The 19,528-nt window shown below is 45.0% G+C and overlaps 1 protein-coding gene across 3 annotated transcripts in view; it reads right to left on the bottom strand.

Annotated features, from left to right (window-relative positions):
- The window catches only part of TSPAN18 (tetraspanin 18), a 119,862-nt gene extending 100,627 nt beyond the window's left edge, over nt 1-19,235 (bottom strand). The window contains exon 1 of one of the 3 annotated variants that reach the window (XM_082283173.1): nt 19,096-19,235. The gene's annotated coding sequence lies outside the window, so the exon portion shown is untranslated. Of the gene's footprint in view, nt 1-17,451; nt 17,570-18,512; nt 18,562-19,095 lie in introns of those variants that run through there. The other 2 variants (XM_082283175.1, XM_082283174.1) reach the window with 2 other exon arrangements.
- Between the last annotated feature and the right edge of the window lie 293 nt (nt 19,236-19,528).

Genomic DNA, 19,528 nt, shown 5'->3' with positions numbered 1-19,528 from the left:
AGCCAACTACGAGGATCTTAAATCCAGTATTAATCCTAATTCCCATTTAACCACATCTTCATTGTGCAGTGAAAGCGGGCTCTGCATGAACTTGCACATTCATTCTTCTATGTGCAGTGATCTGTGTCACCAACAACAGATGTTAAACTTCATGTATGTTTAAGAGACACTTTCCAACCCTGGTTTCCAGGAAATCACAGCAAAAGAGAAACTGGTGCTGGAAAGAGAGTTTGTCACACTCGGATCATTTCTGAGAGATTATATGAATGGGAAATTTTCAGCCCAAAAGCTTTTATCAGGCAGTAACAGGAGATTTCAGCCCTGGCTTGGGAGAAAACAGGATGAACAACCAGGTGACAAGGACACAGAAGCACCTGTGACCCTGACTCCATGATCAGGGTGCAGTGGTGCTGCCAGCATCACCCCATCAGTACCAAACCATCGAGATGAGAGCCACTGGGACTGCAGAGAGCACTGCCTAGCACCATCATCACAGCCACTGCCAGGACAAGTGTTTGGGGACAAGAGACTCAGCATCTCCTTTCAGCAAGCCCTTGTTCCCCTCTCCTCTTAGAGGTTCTGAAGCTGGCATGGCCCACCTTGCCACCCTCACACTATGAGCCCCAGGAGATCAGGTCAGACCAAGGTGAGGCCTTCCCACTGCCCAGCAGAGCAAAGGCATTGCCAGCAATTCTTGTCTCCTGAGGCTGAGCTGACACAGACTGGCTACAGAGGCTTTTGCTGAAGTTGGCTCTTCCTAGCATAAAGGCCAGGGAGCCAAAGTGGATTCCTATGTCCTTTCTAACATCACTTTACACCAATTCCCTTTCAAATCCCATTAGGGCAGTCAAATCGGACACATCTCCAGGCTGCCAAGCTTGCTGCATCATCCATGGCAGGGTCAGATCATTCAGTACCTCCTGGTATTCCTAGACAAGGAACACTGATCCCAGAGACAAAGCAACCGAAAGTGAGGACAGACTGCTTCTTGGTCTGCTATCAAATGGAACAATTTCAATTTATTTAAAAAGAAGTTCTCACAGATATTTGGAGAAAAAACCCAATAATGTTTCCTGTGTTTAAAGCACAAGAATTCACTGCAGATGAAAGGAATCTTTCAAAAAACACATTCCCAAGAGAACAAAAATGTGTTTGGCACCACTGCCTGTTACAAGCAAAAGGACCTCCCTACTAGCAAGTGAGCCAACATCTGCTGGAAATGGCTTTTTTTTTTTTTTTTTAGTAGGTACAGTAATTACGGAAAACCTCTATTTCCATCAACCTCAAATTCAGCCACCTGAACTTCCCAAACTAAAAACGTGACGATTTTTAGGGACTACATTCTCTAAATGGAGGCACAACTCTATTCCCTTCTCCTTACAACTGGCTATTACCTATTGCTTGCCTGCTGGGACTCTCAAGTGGAGGTCCCAATAAAGCTGTGGTGTACTGCACTAAGAGCAGGATGAGCATCAGCTCTTGGTAGCTCTCCATGTGCATGCTCATCCCCTGCAGGTGATGTGAGGTAATTTAATTTAGCAGTGATAGAGCTTACTTAAATTGCATTACCTTTCATTTGCCATGGGCTAAGACCACACACATGGACAACAACCACAGCTCATCCAACAAGTAATTTGACTGCGTGCCTGGCTTCTGGAATACTGCAGACTGGTTCATATAGGCTTTTTGCCTAAAGTTCAAGCCAGTGTTTGAACTGAGAACTTTCTCTTTCCCAGAAGGTGTTCTACCCATCATGCTGCTACATGTCCTGGGATAAGGTATCTTCAGTCTTGGGAATCTGGAAACACAAAGATTCTTGGTGGAAATAATTACTGCTACACTGAAGATGGAAATCTTTTAGAGCACAAAAGCTCCAATGTTTTAAACCTCAATTTCTCTGATGGGAGAGCACAGATATGTCCAGTATGAGCAAATAGGGAACTCTGCCTATTTACTGTCATGGCTGCATCTCCTACAACTCTTCTCATCTCAGAAACATAGACTAGTACATGCAGAACCAATTTCTGCAAGATGACAACTTGCAAAATTTAGACTGTGGTTGCTGTTAACCAACACTTCTGCACCCCTTCTTTCCTCATGCAGTCAAAAGAAAAGAGAATTAGTTTTAAAATTATGCAGGCATGTAAAAAAAAAAAAAAGGCAGAAGCCACCTATCAAAAAGGGTGAGCCATTCCCTTCCAATAAATACCTTTACAGATCACACCTGCATAACCCACTACCCTTTTGGCCAGCCCAGCAACCGGCTTCACAGGCTCATCCAAAAGCCTGGCTCTGCATGTCATGTTTCTTCAGACATAGTAGAAGATTTTGTTTTGCATTTGTGCTTAGCATTTAATCTGCAGAGATTACCTGCATACTTAATCAGAGAAGTGACGTTGACATGTCACGTACTTGCACTCCACTGTAAATCCTACTTTTCCCACTGCCAACACCACCATCTTCTAGCATGGAAGGAGGGATTGTAGTGGAAGAACACAGCTCAAGCTCCCTTCTCTTTGGACACACAAAAACCCAAATGGAAAATGCAACAGAGTTGCACAGTTTAAAATTCATGTCTGCAAAACAGCTATGGACACATTAAGAGCCACCTGTTTATTCATGCAACCTTAAATTTTCAAGATTAAGCAAAAAGCATTTTTTATGAGAAACAAGAATTAGAAAAAGTAGAGATTTTTTTTTCCTAGTGATCACAAAAATTTCAGGGGGAATAATTTCTCATTAAAAAAATATTGTTTGCAATTCCTAAAGCCACCCATTGAGAAAATGTAAGAATTATAGAGAGAAGAGTCCACTGAAAACAGCCTTTAAATATACATGAGATCAGTAAATGAATTGTAACTGTCCATGATGGGAAAAAATAAAAGGGGATGGGGCGAATAGCTGTTTCTTCTCACACACACACACTGACTCAAAGTAATAAATTTGCTGAAAGCCAAACAGGAAACCACGGTCAACACAATGCTTGGTGCACTATGCACCAGCCCTATCTTCATATTATTTAGAACAATTCAAGTTAAAAGTTTTCTGTAAAGCTGACTTCCCCAGCATCTATACAACACCTCAACACACTCATGTCAAATGAGAAAGGAAAAGCCTGTTCCACAGAGTCTCACTGCTATCCCAGTCTCTTCAGCTTGCTCCATCCAGTGTCTCCTTAGTCCAAGCCCCAAACAAATCCACGCAGCAATCCTTTCCATACTGCCTGCCCTTGCTCCTGCCCCCAGGTGATACCTGTGGTCAACCGTACACTTCAGCTGCAAAATGGAAAGGACTGACGCTGTGAAGATATGAAATAAGATGGCAGCTCATATTTAACAGTAAATATACCTTAAGAATTATAAATAAATAACATTACAGGTTCACTGAAACCTGAAAGCCATAAGCTTAATGGCCAAGATAACCCTGCAGCTCAGAGATTTGGGCTCTCCTGAGGGCTAAAATTGCCTGGCTTCTCCTGATTAAAAAGATAAGCACAGACAGACCCATTACTCTAACATATTTCAGAGACAGCTAAAGGAATGACTGAGCCTCACGGGTCTAATAATACAGAATTTCAGTTATTTATATCATTGGCTAGCCAAGTATTTACCTGGTTCCAAAGCAGAACATTAACAGAATCTCTGTAGGGTTGAATGAGATATTCCTAACACGTCAAAAACCTCAGCCAGAAACCTAAATAAATGCAACAGCAGTTCCTCACAGATACAGACAGTATCCTCCGAGGAATATGCCTGGTTGCCTCCTGCACAGACTTAACCAGCCCAGCCACTCTGGGCAGCAGCAGCAGAGCAGCCACAGCAGCGCAGAGCTACTGCAAACACAGAACCTGCTCAGCATTTTTACAAGCCTTGCTGCCCAGCTCACAGCAGCCATGGAGAAAACATTCCCAGTGCTCTGACCTGTGTGTCCACCCAGAGCCCATGCCTTCCCTTGCTTGGGATGGTGAGGCAAGGCATCCAGGAAGCCAGAGTCTCCTTGGTGAAAAACTGTGCTACTGTAGGACACTTGTGCTCAACCTGTGCAGGGAGGATGCTCCAGCCAGGCCCAGGGCCCTCAGGTATGTACATGGCTGGATGAATTGCTCCGGCAGGGACAGACATCCCCACATGCTCTGGCAGCCACACAGACCTCCCCTCACAGCAAAGGCACCTTCACACTGCAGGCAGGGTGCACGCCCCACAGAGCGGGTGGGGAAGCACCCAGACTCCACGCTGCTATATGAATCACTCCAAAAAGGGGCTGCAGGAATCATCCAACCACAGCACCCTGGTTCCAACTTCACTTTTTTTTACAGAGGAGGGGGAGGGCACCAAAGGGAGCTCTTCAGCCCTGTGCTAGCCTTTCCTGTAGGATGCTGCTTGCAGGGACTACCTGGCCTACACCACGCCTGCAGATGGGCTCAACTGTGCATACAGAATTGGTCTGTCCAAATCATGGGTGCATCAGTCTTCCTTATCACTGGGAGAAGTGGCTAAGAGATGAAAAGCTACTTGAAACCTAATTTCTGACTAAACTGTCGTGTTACAGTTGAATAGCATCAATCGCACTTCTCCCCCATCAGCTCCATATGTTGAAAGGGTTAAAAAAGACAGCAAAACCATTAGCATTTTGATAGCTTTCCACACATATATAGCAAAAAGTCTTTAAAATTCATTGCACTGAGATAATCCTTCAAGTCTAGCATTTCCTCCTCAGCTTGAGGCAACTGACTGGTTTTCCTCCCCTTAATAACTTAATAGAAAGCTCCAAGGAGTTGCCAGGCTAGAAGCCTCAAATATGCTTGAGAAAAGCAGAGTCCTGAAGTTCAAGAGAAGCCATGTAAGGTGTCTGGGGCTTAATTAAGAAACAACTATAGGGGGCATCTTATTAGATACTGCAAACCCCTAGAGATCCTGGCTTCTGTACATCACAGCTCACAACACATGCACACGCTGTTTTCCTTCCAAAATGCTGAGTGCACACAGCTCGGACTAATTTCAGCTGCCACAGAAGGTGCTCAGCATCTCTGAAGAACGAACAAATTAAAAACCTTGACCCTGATTCCACACAAGCTCAGGGACCTGAGCTCTCATCAGGATCAAGGCTGAATTTTTTAACACTATTACAACCTCAAGAACAAAGCTGTGATTTTGAACTGCACAATTGGCATTAATACTCAGCAGCTCCACACCTGTGCCTGGGAAGTTGCTTTATTTTTTTTTTTACAGCATGTGCTGTTTTAATAACTCCAAAGCAAATTGCTTTCTCAAGGAAGCACCCGGGAGTGCTTCAGGGCAGAGACAGAGGCCATCTCACTTTGTGGTTTTGATTAGCTTTGTTGCAGTGAAAACAGGCAAATGCTTCAGGACCGCATCACTCCTCAGATATCACTAAAGGGTAGGACTCAAGGAGTCACTAACTTGTTAAGGGCTATTAGGCCTGATTATAGGCTCTTCCCTAGCACTGTTTTTGGGGGAAAACAGTCTGAAAAAAACAGTCTGTACAAAGGAAAATGTTTGTTATGAACCTGTGCACACTTCTAAGGGAATTTAACCGGTAAGAAGCTGACATTCAAAAGAAGGAAACAGTAGCAGTGAATGCACTGCAGTACTATGTGGAAAAGAAGCTTCAGATCTCAGGGCCACCACCTGTAGTCTCCCACTCTAATGCATATTCCAAACCATGACATACTGACTATTTTGGCTGAGGTAAAAATTTCCCCACCCCCAACCCCATTCCTTCCAAATCTTCAGAAGACCTTTCTTTTCTATGAGAAAAAAATTATCAACCAAGGCCTGCCCTTAACCTCCCCCTGCAAAAAACCTCCAAACACCTGACAAATAGAGCTTCATTTACAGAGAAAAAGTTGTTCTACCCAAATTTGGTAAATGCACAGTTAACACAGCCAAAAGAAGAAAAGGTCTTAGCAACATATCATTGAGTTACTTGGGACGTTTGGCTCCAAGAGCACAGCAAAGCAAGTCATTTATTTAGATGGAAAAAATCTTCTTATGCTACAGGAAATACTCCCTTCCATTTTTTAAACCTGAGCTATCTTTCCTAGGAGCAAAATTTGGATAGGTGATATTCTCTTATTTTCTAGTGTGTTACAAGTTTCCCGTGATACCCTCAGCAAGTCATTTAGATTTCACTTACATCAGTAAAATGGGAATTCTCTGCCTCAAAAAGGTGCTACAAAGATATAATCCATTTGCAACTGTGAGATGTTCAGATAATGTGGACCACACAGACACTCTATAAACAAATGGTAGATAATTACTGTGACAGGAAACAGAGAGGCTGCATCTGCCAGAAAAATTCTGAGCAACTGACTCATTCTGGTGGGCCAGTCCAGGGAGAGTTGAGATGCCTGCCCAGTCTGTTCCTTCAGGCACAGTGCACTGTTTCATTATCCACCAGTCAATCTCTGATTTCTATCTCGGGGTGTACACACAACAGCAAGTGCGACCAGCACTGAGAATCCTCTTTCAAACGCATTTGCAGTTATCGGAAGGGTGAGAAAATTACCTTATCATCAGTTCCAACAACTGCATCTGCTTCACCACCTCCTTGCTAGACAATTGTGTGTCTGGACAAATCCTTGCTTTACTTAGGCAGAATTCATCACAAGGAAAAAAGCTCAGTAGAACAGAAAAGGGACAGGAAGAAACAAATCTTGCTCGTGAAGAGTTACCTACAAAGCTACAAGACAGCCAGACTCAGGCAGCCTTACATTTAATCATATTCTATTTTTAAAAAATCAGTATTTGGTCCCACTCCACACTGTGGTACTCCATCAAGGAGTCAAGGATTACAGCTGAAGATTGTAGCTTCTTGTTAAAGGACAGTCTACAGGTGTAATCCTGTAGGATGTTAAGGGAAAGAGATGCACTGCATGGCTTCTCTTGGGCTCCTTCGGCTTTGAATGACAAATCCTGGATGGTGACCTTGAAGTCAACAAGAATACAGCTCCAGCCACAAAAAGGATTTTGCAAGCCAGTCTCAGGGAACAGCTGGAGCATGCAGCCCTTCTCTGGGTTATGGCAAACCCTTTGCAACATTATCCTGGTGCAGCCTGACTTTATCTCAACGGGACAAATTTACAGAGTAGCTCAATCATATCTGTAAGATCTCAGCTCGCTGGAACTATTTTCAGACTAGCCTATTTTTTTTTTTCAATTCATCATTGCTGATTCAGAAGAGAAGAGTGAAGTCTTACATCAATAGCCTGCTTTTCCAATAAATTAGGTGTACTTAAAAAATGGGCAGAATTTGGGCGTGAAATGGATGCAAAGCAGTCCGGTCATTCTGTGATTAGAAGGTGTAAGTTGACTCTTTAGGGGAAAAGGTGGAGGCATTAAAAAGGCCTCATATAACTCCCAAATTACAGCTATCATTGAGAGCACAGTCGAAGGCTCTGAAGAAAGGTAGCAGCTTACCTTTATCTTCCTGGGGATCTATGGAACCTTAGCAATCAGCCTCCTAGAGGTTCCTTTAAAGGTTCCTTTGATGACTGCAACCATAAGAAGCAAGACTAGAAATCTGCTGTCATTTCAGTCATAGAGGTTTTACACTTGATTAATTTAAGAGAAATATTTTCTTTTCCTAGATCATTTTTTTGTGAAAACGTATTAAGATACTATTGTCATCTTATATTTTAAGATAAGTATTGCCTGTTTATTACAAAAAAACCCCCAAAACATAAAAGCAAGGCTTATGGCATTTTTATTTCAAACACTCTGTCTCTGGGGTCTGCAGACAGACAGACACAATGGAGCTTGTCTCACATCCAGGACTGCTTTGACATTATGTGATTTCCAGAGCTGACTGTTGTGGATCTGAATGCTATGCTGCATCCAAAAAAAGCTGTATGGTAATCCTGGTTCTGATTTCCTCTGGGTCAGGCCTTCCACTGCTGCTTCTGTATGCTGTAAACACACCTTATGCTTCCTAATTTCACTTGAAGGAAAAGAAGGGGTGAAACAAAAGGGGCAAGCTCAGACTCATCTGCCACGAGATGAACACAAGTCTTCTTAAAACAGCTTAGTGGAGGCCATCTGAGGATGAATTTGCCTTCTCTGAAATGGGAAACACCCATTATTTAAACCTCAAATACACAGCAAGGGCTTGGAATTTTTTGCCTTTAAGAGGAGTGTTTTGTATTTGTCTGTGCATTGATGAAGCTTCAATCCTCAGCCTTTTTTCCCTCCCTGTTTTCTAAAAACAGCAAGAACAATATACAAAGTAAAGGCAGAGTGGCATCCCCATATAGTCAGTACTGGAGTGCACACCTCAATTTTGCCATCCCACCTTTTATGACAGAGGGATCCCCTGAAAGCTCCCATTGGCAGCCAAGCAGCACAGAGCACACCATTCAGGCAGTTCAGGGAGCTGAGCTGCACTGGAACAACCAGAGTCAGGGTCTTTGGTGGTGCAGAGCACAACCACAGAGAACAAACACCCTCGCTAAGCACACACCCAGATTAGCTGAGATCCCCTCTTGACTCTCTTCTTGTTGTCTCCTTACCCTCCAAGGAGAATTAAGAAAGGATCCAGACAGGACTACTTTCTTCTCCTCTCCATAAAGTACAAGGAAAGAAGAAGTTGGAAGAAAGAGGCCTATTACTGAAACCATGTGTTAGCCTTGCCTGTGCTGAGCTGGCTGCAATCAAATCAGCACAAGAGTGTTTCATCCTGTTCCAAGCTGTTCCTCTCTTGCCCTAAGCATTATTTTTCCAACTCGGCCCAACAACAATGGCCCAGGCACAAACATATCAGCAGTGTTCAGCTATATTTTCCTTGGCTGCTTGAGGTGATTTTCTAATAATATTCCTCAGAGGAAGCAGTGGTTTAGGAGCTGTATAGCCTTGTACAGCCTTGACCCTGACAAAATACACCAGCAGTGCTTCAGGGTCAGTCCTTCTCCTCCTGTCACTGACAAGCTGATTGCTTTGCCAAGGTCTTCAGAGATTCTTCACTCCACTCCATAAGAGCACATCCAGGGGAGACACAAACCTGCAGAACTAGTGAGGAAAGACAGCAAGGCCCTTGAAGAAGGCACGGGGACACCTGGATGGGAACTCAGTTTTTGGAGGGAACCACATTTTTTGGGACTTGAAATAATTTATTTCACATAGGGATGAAAGTTTGGAATACACCTTGGACCCCTTCATACATAAACCCATGTGCTCTAGAACATCTGTTCTGTGGTTAGGACAGACATTTCTGGTGTGTAGGAAACTTGCTTTCAGGACCCTGTTTTGGATTCGTGACAGCCTAGGTGAAAAACCCAAACCACTTGGCTCCTAGCTGTTTTGACTAAGAAATTCTATCCTATATGCAAGAAATTCACCCAAGCAGAACCGAGTGGAGACCAACCCTTTCCCACAAAGCAGTAATGGTTTCAATAAATCAGCATTTTCTGCAGGCAAATTGTTTCCTTGAAGACTCCTAGCCAGTCCTAGCCTCAAGTAGTAACCAGTGTGGTTTGTGCTGAAGACATAAGCCTGGAAGCAACTCATCCAACAGAGGTTCTGCTTAGGAACAGCTCGTCTCCCCTAAGTAGGGCCACTGCAACGTGGCATAGAAGAAACAAATAAGGTTTCATAAAATTTGCCCTGACAACTCAGGATTCTGTCTTTTTCTCCTACTCCAGTAGCTAGTGCTGTTAAACAGAGGGAAGGAGGTATGGTGAGAAAACCTCACACTCTCCGTTCATGTTTACTTTTTTCATTCCTTAGTCTGGGACAGGAAAAACATTGCTGATGTCCAAAAGAGCATGTGCCTGTGCATGTGTGTGGCAAAAGCTTTGGAGCCTGGGTTGTACATTATGTGGTCAATTTTATGCACGGGGGCAGACAGCATCCTTTTCTTCTATAGCTCTGAGGAGAGGTAAACCTGTCTCCACAAGGAATTCAAAGAAAACACAGTAATGCCCCAGATGTATGTCATAGCTTGTCTCACTGATTTAAGACACTTCCTATGGAGTGGCTTGAAAGAATCTCCAAAAGTACAGTCTTTTTAAACTCTGTTCTCCAGAAAGAATGTTTTTCTACTTCTAAACACAGCATTTTTTTTATGTGCAGTACAGGATTACCCTATATAGGTCACTGACACTCCATGGAAACCTAGATAAATAGCTTTATCCCTACACTAAATTTTGTTGGCTTCTCTTCCTTTATTGCTAAGAATATTTCAACTGGAACAACATATTTGTGCCTTTGAGGTTCTCTGTTCCTGCTGCCACTTCCCCACCTGGAGCTATAATCCTACGCTTGTCACAAACCCAGCCAGTGCTTCAGAACTTATTACAGCTACAATCTGCAGATTATAGCAACTTCTAATAGGGGATAAGCAGCAGGAAAAGGTGAGTTTAAGCTGCAAAGAACCTGCTGGTTCAAAGAGCCCTATTATTAATATTTATTATTTTTAAGCATTCATTGAGCGCCGCAGAAGATAAAAGAATGAATTGAAAGAAAGAACCAAGGAACCAAGTTTGTATAAGACAAGACAAAGTGAAAGCTTAAAGAATAAGTGCAGTGCCTGGGGTGGAGGGGAGCCAAAGAAAAAGTAGTAAGAGGAAGGGAAAAAAAGCCACACCTTTTATCAACACAATGCTCCTAACAGTAATAAGTATGAAGAGAATTAAAGAATTCTTCAGTGTCTAATCAGAACTGTTGTCCATAGGGGATCTTCTGAGCATTATTACAAGGCATTGGCATATCTTTAAAGAATGGAGCTTTGATCATAAAAAGCAAGTGTGTGGATGGGGGGGGGGGGGGAAGGATGGAAAAACAGCAAGAGGAAATGCAACTGGTATTAGGGAAAAATCCAGCCCTGGACAGGTGCTTTACAAAGCTCCAAGTAAATCCATGTAGATTTTGTGTAAAGGGTTAGAACGAGGCATAATTCTCACTCAGGTCCCTTCATTACAGGCAAATTTCTCCTCTTTCCCACAAACCCTTTGTGCCTGTTGCCAAAGGTATCCCTGTTGATACCTCTCTTCCCTAACAAACATGCAAGCTCATGGCTTACACCATTTTAAATCTTCACACTTTCCAACAACCCACAATGCTTCACAGTTCCAATGCACTCCAGCACGATTAGCTAACAAGAATGTTCATCATACCCACATGCTGAGGGTACTGTCTCCATTTTCACAGCTGGTGAAACAGATGCTCAGAAAAGCAAAGCAACTTTCCCAGAGCTAAGGAGTGTCTACAGCAGGCTGATGTTAGTGATGCTGGCATTCGCCCACCTCAGCTCTGAGCTGTAAAATCAGAGAGAGCTCTTGGGAGTGAGAGTCCAACCCCCTCCCAATGCCCTCTGCTCCCCAAGGCTAGTACAGAGCTTCAAAGCACTTCCCAAAGAGCATCACGTTACAGAAATACTGTAAGAAATCCACTACAAACTGAAACTTGGAACTATCTGCTCCAGCATTAACAAAGAAAATTACTGTTTTTTAAACTAACTCCGACTCTTCTCCTGCCAAGCCTTCCCCTCTGCAGCATCAAAATATGAACACACAAAATGTGAAGCCCGAAACCTTCTGCTCCTTTCAGCACAGTGAGGAGATAGAATAAGGTTTCCCAGAGACTGGCTGGATTAAGTCTTTTTTTCTTTTGTGTCTTTTCTGCTTTTTCTTTCTTAATCACATCAGACTGCTGATCCTGACTGATGTTTCCCTTAACATTTAAAAGAAGATAAACAGCTCTTAGTTAACAAAGCATCACTGTAAGCTGAAATCCTTATCAGTTTTGCATGTTTTTTTTCAATCCTATGAACCCAGAGTGATTCATCACATCAGCAAGGTATTACACTCTCAATTCTTAGGCTGGCAAAGCAAAGAGATCTTTTGGTGCTTCCAGCACTGTGCCTCAAGCACTTCCAGAATTATCTCTCAGTTTTTCCTGTCTCTTATTCTACAAAACAGCTTGGTGTAACTCTAGAAGATCCCTGTTACATGCCATATTCCCATTGGAAGGAAAAGTTCTGTTGATGAACACAAAATAAGCACCTCATCCCAAGCAGCTTTGAGAATCCCCTCTGACACTAACAGGAACAAAGGACAGTCGCCAGTTCAAAAATACATCCTATCCAAAGTTCATCCCTCTCAATAACATTCCAAGACATTCAATCCTTTATTTGCCATTATTTTTCATACATGCCCATGGTGTACCCACCACATTATTACCACCATTAAGCTCCATCAATTTTTATCAGCAAGACTGACATTAAAACACATTCTGGTTTCAAATGACTACAGAAATAAGCACATCAGCAACAGTGACACCGACTGCCATTCCAAAATCTGCTGACTCCATTCAGTGGGAATCCTACTATCTCATTTACGCTGGCAACAGGTTTTGAGGACCTCATCTGAAATGTGCCTACAGGTCCCAAAGATTGCCGTGGGAAACGGGTTCTCAGCAGGTCTGAGAAAGCAGTCCAGTATAGGCACAAGCTCCTTCTGTACAAGAAGATCTGGTTTATTTTCCCTCCCCAAGAAAATGAGATGTGCTATCAAGTGAGCCAAGAACAAACTCTACCATTGCTTTCCCAGCATAGAGTGTTCCAGTTGGGTGCCCTGTGAGGTCCATGTCTCAGGAATAGGCAAACTGCCAGTCAGTTCATTTAGACCATTTTTCCTGAAGAAGTGTAGACACCATCATTTAGTGCAATATTTATTACTCTAGAACTCTCTCCTCAGACTGTCATACACTGAGCTTTCTGTAAGGAGTAAATATAGTAACTGTTTCCATAATAATGTTAAAAATACCCCAACAGATTAAATTCAACAGATGAAACAGGGCCATAAATACGTATGTCTAGCAACATGACCAAAATCACCCTTCTTCAAACTGGGCATTGGGCCATGAAAAGAAAGCTGCTAGCATTACAATCTCAGTGTTGAGCCTTAGGAGCAGCACAGAGCTGCAGAAACAGTCAGTGCAGTAATCATGCACAATATACATAACCTGAGCTGCAGCCGGGGCCTCTAAGCTCCTGAGCCCCTACCAGGCTGTGCCACTGACCCACAGCCAACAAGTCACCATACAGCCCCATACCCCATTCCACTCATCTGTCTTGTGGGCTTTCCTGATATCTGGGATGGCGTAAGATGTATTTAAAGCTGTTTACAGCTCGAGTGAGAAGTCTGAAAAAATATAAGAGCTGTTATTATCTCTGCTATACTACATGACTTTTCACATTAGCAGTTTGGTTTAGTTCCACTTCCCCAGAACGAACAATTGCTGTAAGGCTTTTTCCTGACAGTAACACCACAGCAACAGGGGTAAAGAGGGTACTGGTTATACTGCTGCCAGAAGACTTATCAGGGCAAATTCCAGATCACACTAAGCACCAGAAATGACCTAATGAAGTTCTTTTCTAACATAGCCATGCACCAACTGAGGGCAACAGAAAGGCAGGAATAGAGATGCACTAAACACAGTTGATCAGAAGCTGAGCTACTAAACAAACTCAGACCTAAGCCGTAATTCACATAATCATGCAGCCCTTTGATAATCAAGTAGTATCAAGCATACAGATGAGATTCAGTTTCAGCATTATTTATTTGATCAAAAAGCATCCTCTGTTTCTGCCTGAAGTGACAGACTGGTCTAAAAAATCTGAACTCCATTTGAGTTTAAAAACTGAGTCTTCTACAGTGATTTTTAATTTATTTCTCAAGAAGCAGGAAACATCCATTTTAGACCAGGTTTATTTAGCAAATACATAGCAAAGGGAAGATCCTTATAGAAAAAAAAACCAAAAAACAACTATAACAAAAAAAACCCAACCACCCAAACCACAAGAACCCTCAGAGACTTATCAGTCATTGGAGTCCTTGTTGGAAGGACTATAGGGTCAGGAAGGATCCTGTGCTGAAACAAGATCCTTACTAAAAACCTGTGACAGTCAAAACCCCACTTCCAACATCTCAGGACAATGACAACATACTGGTTATGGTTTCCTTTGAAATCAACTTGGTGAGGATAAATCGACACCACACGACTACTCTCAACTGTCATGCAGTATTTGCTGCGTATCAGTCCACCAGAAAAGCAGCATTCACATTAGGCACTTGGTCATCTGGAGCTTCCTGTATCAACACACCTGCAGAGGCAATTAAATCCAGAATACCCCACACATATGCAACTCACCAGGATGGTGAGCCTCTCTGCCTCTAGCTCCAAGGAAGACCAGTGAAGGACAGCCTTGGTAGAGAGCAGAGGGTGGCAGAGGTGCAGAAGCAAATCCCATGGTAAGAGCAAAACATCTTTATCATAGTTTGTTTCTTTAAATTTTATCTGTGCAAAAATAAATAAAAACATGCTGACAAACTGGTTTAGCAGATGGTGTGGTTAACAGAAAAAGATCAACACACTGCCTTCCTATAGCCACTTCTTTCAGTCTCAGACAATTTATATGAAATTAGCCCATGACGGATCTTCACCAATGCACAAATGATAAACAGCAAAGCAGCTGTGAAATGCTCCAAGACAAGAGCTTGGGTGGGGAGGAGACCCATCCACTGTTTGGTGGGCAATGAATTCACCCACGTCCCATGAAACTATGGGATGGGATAACCCATTCACTAGTCTGGAAGCTCAAGACTGAAAGAACAGTGAAAAGATAAGAAATGTAGGTGTAGGGGAAGGAATGGACACCCGAGGAATGCTGAACTGTGCAGTCATGAGCTAAGGTAGGACCAAATGTAACCTGGCTGCCATTCCAGTTACCAGTGAGGCAGCAGTGACCATCAGAAAGCTAAGCTCTAGCCATCTGGAATACATCCTCACATGAAATACAATTAAAGTCCAATCATCTTCCCAGTGCTGAGAAGCGGATGGTATGAAGGGAAGGGACAACACAAAATATTAAAATTTTACAAGGAATAAGCAGCACGAGAAAGAATGGAGTTGTCTGTACTGATTTTTCTGTGCAACCATTTTCTTCCTTTATTTGCCAGTTCCAATTAAAATTAATAATTATTTCCAGGGGGAAAAGAAAAAAAGAAGAAAAAAGAGAACATATAAGAAGCAGCTTAAAAGGGAATGAGTACTTTCAGATCTGAAACAGCTCATTTTTATGCATCTTGAGGGAGAAATGCACAGGCTTTGCCCTCTCATGCAAATACAATACTTGTTTTGAGTCATTATTTTAAAGTGACAACTAATGACTACCCCTTCCCAAAACAAGTTACTTTTAAACTCTCACTGTACTACTTGTGGGTGTTTTTTGCCCCCAAAAAACCAAGAAAAATTGATCCATTTTATTGATAAGTCAGTTTAAATTAAATAAACAAACAAACCATACTGAAATTAGTCAAAAATTCTTGAAAAACTAAAAGCAGGAATTGTCTTGCAACAATATTCCCAGACAAGGGCTGCCTCAGCAGCCTCACAGGATTAGCAAGGAGTATAGATATCCATCTGTTTTAATTATAACTCCCAAGCAGACCTTGGACCTACTACCACCTCATGCAATGACTCATCTTCAAGATGTCAAGAACTATGCACTACCTCATGAAACTCTCTAAATACAACTTAGACCACCATCTGCTTTGTTAGATACCTCAGGCCCCTTAGGCCTCAATTTAGTAGCATCTGAACTTTTCTTTTCATGTCTTTCCTCCTCTAAGACCTATAGCCCCATAAATCCAGTAGCCTCTGTCCCCAGAGCAGTTGCGCCTGTTTTCCTGCAGCCTGGTGAGAACAGACAGGGCTCAAGATAATTAAATAAAAACACAGGAACTTCATTATTTATTTTAAAGGAAAATGTGTTTTCTAGGAAGAAAGTCCTTTAGTGGGGCAAATCTGTAAGCTGTTTATCAGCTTAAACTCATTATCTGTCCATATGGTCTTAGCACTGTGGTTTAAAAAAAAAATGGGCATGCACTAGCTGATGAAATGTCATCTGCTCTTATGCCAGAAACTAGTATTTTTTCATTGACGTCAAATTAGGATCCTTGCCACAAGTGAAGGACTACCGTAAGCATAGTCATAATATTTTAATTATGAAAGGATCTTACAGAAGGCAGCAAGGAAGGCAGGGGCAATGCAAGAAAACCCATTCACAAAAAATACAAAGTCACTTCATTCACATTTTGCCTCTGCTCTAATTCTTTTTTTTTTTGGGGGGGGGGAGGTGAGGTGGGAAGAGAGCAACCCAACTTAGAAAAAAAAAAATGGCAAAGGAATGAGTTGCTAAAGCCAATAAACACACATCAAAGCATGAGATGGCTCTGCTTCAACTGCCTACAGTATTCAACCTGGGATAGATTAAGGCAAGACAAAAGGTGCTACGAGGGAAAACACAGCCCCTACAGCAGTGCAGACCCTCTCCCTCACTTACTCAGCCCTAATGCTGAGACCCCAGCCAACTCTGCCGCACTGAAAGTGGCAAGGGCACATGATAGGCCCAGGTTTGCAGAAACCCAAATTTGTCCCCCAGCGTCTGCTGTTGTGATTTGAAGCCCTTCCCACTCCCCTGCTGAGTTGCTGCAGCAAAGCGGGAGCTGGGTTTATTGATTCTGTTAGTCACAATTAGCCGTGGGACACACGACCAAAGGTTTAGCACAGGACATTAAACCTGACTGAGCTGTCAACTCGGTTATTCCAAGGAGAGAGAAACAAATTGAAGTCACAGTAACAGATGTTTCTCATGTTTTATGAACTGCAATATTATTGCTAGTTACAGACACAGTTTCTGCCTTTTAAAACAGACCTGCAACGCTGTGCGTGTGAAATTATTTGAAATAGCACACAGACAACTTGGCAAAGGACTTAGAGATAGCTCAGCATTTTCGTACTCGCACAATGATTCTTGTTTTCCTTTCGCCCAGCCCCACCCTGAGAAGTATAATACATGTTAAAGCAGCCAAAAATGAGATCACGCCAGGATAAAGTACTTCGTTGCCATCATCTGCGACGAGGATGCAAACATTCTAACTCCTCTCCTCTTTTGTGAGAAACACACTCAGCCTCTTGTCGGTTTCCACTGTGGGGAAATTAAGTTGTTGGGATCCGTTCTGAGTTTTAAGGGAGCCTGGAAACTAAAGACTGGTGTTCTTCCCAGGATGTGTTATCCTTACACCTCAGGGGTAATAAAGGGATTTCCCCATGATTTACAAAGGAAATCTGGAACACCCTGCGAGCGCAAACCACCCCCAAGCCCGTTCTGCTCCTCCGCATGGAGGAGCGAGCGGAGGGGCTGCCGGCGCCCCGCGGGCTCTGCCCAGGAGCCGCTGACACCGCACAGCGAGAAAGCCCTCTCGTGGAAAACACCAGCATCACCCACCCGAGCCCTCCCCCGTGAGCCGGCCCAGCCCCGGCCCGGCCGCAGCTGCCCAGGGCGCCGCCGATCCCCGTCTCCCACCGCGGCCCCGTTCCCCCCGGGCTGACATCCGCCCCTTTCCCGAGGGCTCCTGCCCGTCCACCTGCAGACCTCACGGGGTTAAACACACAACGCGGGCAGCCGAGCAATCCGTGGCACAGGTCGGCCTTGCAGAGACGGTAGAAATTTTGTGTGGATTTTGCTGGCAGCCTGCAAGATCTCAGAGAAGTTACAGCTCTTCCTTTCTCCTCACCCCGCTACACTTGAGTTCGTGGCAACTGTATCACATGGTATTTCAGCTTACGCCAACAAAAGCTGTACCTCGGCCACCACAAACACAGAAACATTAACTGCCTTCCAAGGAGGGTCAAACATTCGAATCATTTTAACATACTATAAAAATACCTCAGTGGAAGCAGATAATAAAGAAGCGCATCTGTACATTGTGCTACACAGGCGAATTTGAAAGATTCCCCCCAAATTATGAAAAAAATACAGAAGGTATCTATTTCTCCGAATGACATCCCTATAGTTTGCTCTCAGTTTCTATACTTTTGTGACAGAACAACTGCTGCTCCTTAGGAAAACACTATCAAAATAAGCATTTTACTGGTAGAATCCATCAAACACTTGCATATATCCTGTTGAATTAAGACAACTCTTTAACAACTCCACACACTTTTCACCCACTAGCAAAAGTCCAAGGCGAGCCCACAGTCACAATTTGCGTGTATCCTGCCAGGCACACAACCATCTCCAGCACACTTCTGCCCAACCAGCTTTGGTAGCCACTGGCTATTCAGTGAATTACGTGCATGGAGTCTTTTAACTGTGTCCAAATTTGCTCTTATAGAAATACAAGCAGTAATCGGGCCGAGCTTACTAATTGCTGAGAGAAGTGCTAGAGAAAAAAAAAATTATGATTACCAAACAAACTTCACAGAAAACCACCCAAGTTCAACAACATATCTGAAAATGCTATTTGCTCGCTCACTATAACCTTTAAATAAAAAAGTTATGATAACACTTGAAGTACCCAGTTCAGCTTGCAGATCCCCCATGTGGTACCTCGCTAACATGTTGCTGCAGCTGTAAATCTGTGTTAAAGAGCGGGCACTAACGCAGGGTAACGGGATGGAAGATCAGCGAAGTGTGAAAGAGAAAATTCCTACCAGATCCGGCTGAAGTAAAAGCCACGAGTAACTGCCCCACCTTCCTCCTCCGAACTTCAGGGGTGGTGGCACGCCCCAACACGCGACAGGCGCAGTGCAGGGCGCTCCGGGCACAGCCTCCGGGCGCCCCGGCTCCTCCGCTTGCCTTTACGGTAAGAGGGATCCCGGAGGGAGGGGTGTCGGCGCGGAGGCAGCAGAATACAGAAATACCGAGGGCAGGCTCTGAGGCTCCCGGAGACGCTCCCGGGGCCCGACCCCGGAGAGGTGTTACCAGCGGGGCGAGTTCAGCTGGCTCGGGCAGCCAGGGCTCCCTCCCCCAGCTCCCGTGCCGGCGGTACTGGCGGGCGGGCTGGCTTCTCAGCCCCACTAACTTGCACGCCCAGCACCACGGGGAGTCACGGCTCTCCCGCACATCCTCCCCTCCCCCGAGGGAACAGCGCAGCGGCGGGGTAGGCGAGCCGCCCCCGCGGTGCCCCCCGTCGGCATCCCCGAGCGTCCCGGGGCAGCGGCAGGGCGGTGGGTGCCGAGCCGGAGCAAGGCTGCGCGCCCAGCCGGGCACCGAGAGCGGAACCGCGCCCGTTACCTGGCGGCTCCCGCGGCGGCGGCTCCCGGGCACGGACCGGGCGGGCGGACCGAGCGGCGGCGGCTCCCGGGCACGGACCGAGCGGCGGCGGCGGCTCCCGGCGGCGCTGGGCTCCCACTGCCGTGCGCGCCCCGTGCCCGGCAGCCGCGGAGCGCCGGAGCCGCCAGCGCAGCCGGCTCCACCTCCCGGCCGTGCCCCCTCCTCCGCCCCCGCCCGGCCCGGCCCGGCCCGGCCCCGGCCCCCCGGCCCCTCCGGCTGGGCGCGCCTCTGCCCGCGCTCCGCCGCCCCCGCCTCGCCGCCCGTGCCTCTTGTCTGCCTTCCCCTTCGCCAGAAAACTTCCCGGGTGCCCTGGGCAGGAGCCGCCAAGGGCAGCCCGGGGTGACTCGTCCCCCCCCCGCACCGGGCCTCGGCCGCTCGGGGTGCGGGAGTGGCA

The sequence above is a fragment of the Coloeus monedula genome (assembly GCF_965178545.1).
Source record: "Coloeus monedula genome assembly, chromosome: 6".
Taxonomy (NCBI): domain Eukaryota; kingdom Metazoa; phylum Chordata; class Aves; order Passeriformes; family Corvidae; genus Coloeus; species Coloeus monedula.
The sequence above is the reverse complement of the archived record's forward strand: the minus strand, read 5'-3'. Positions and strand labels throughout refer to the sequence as shown.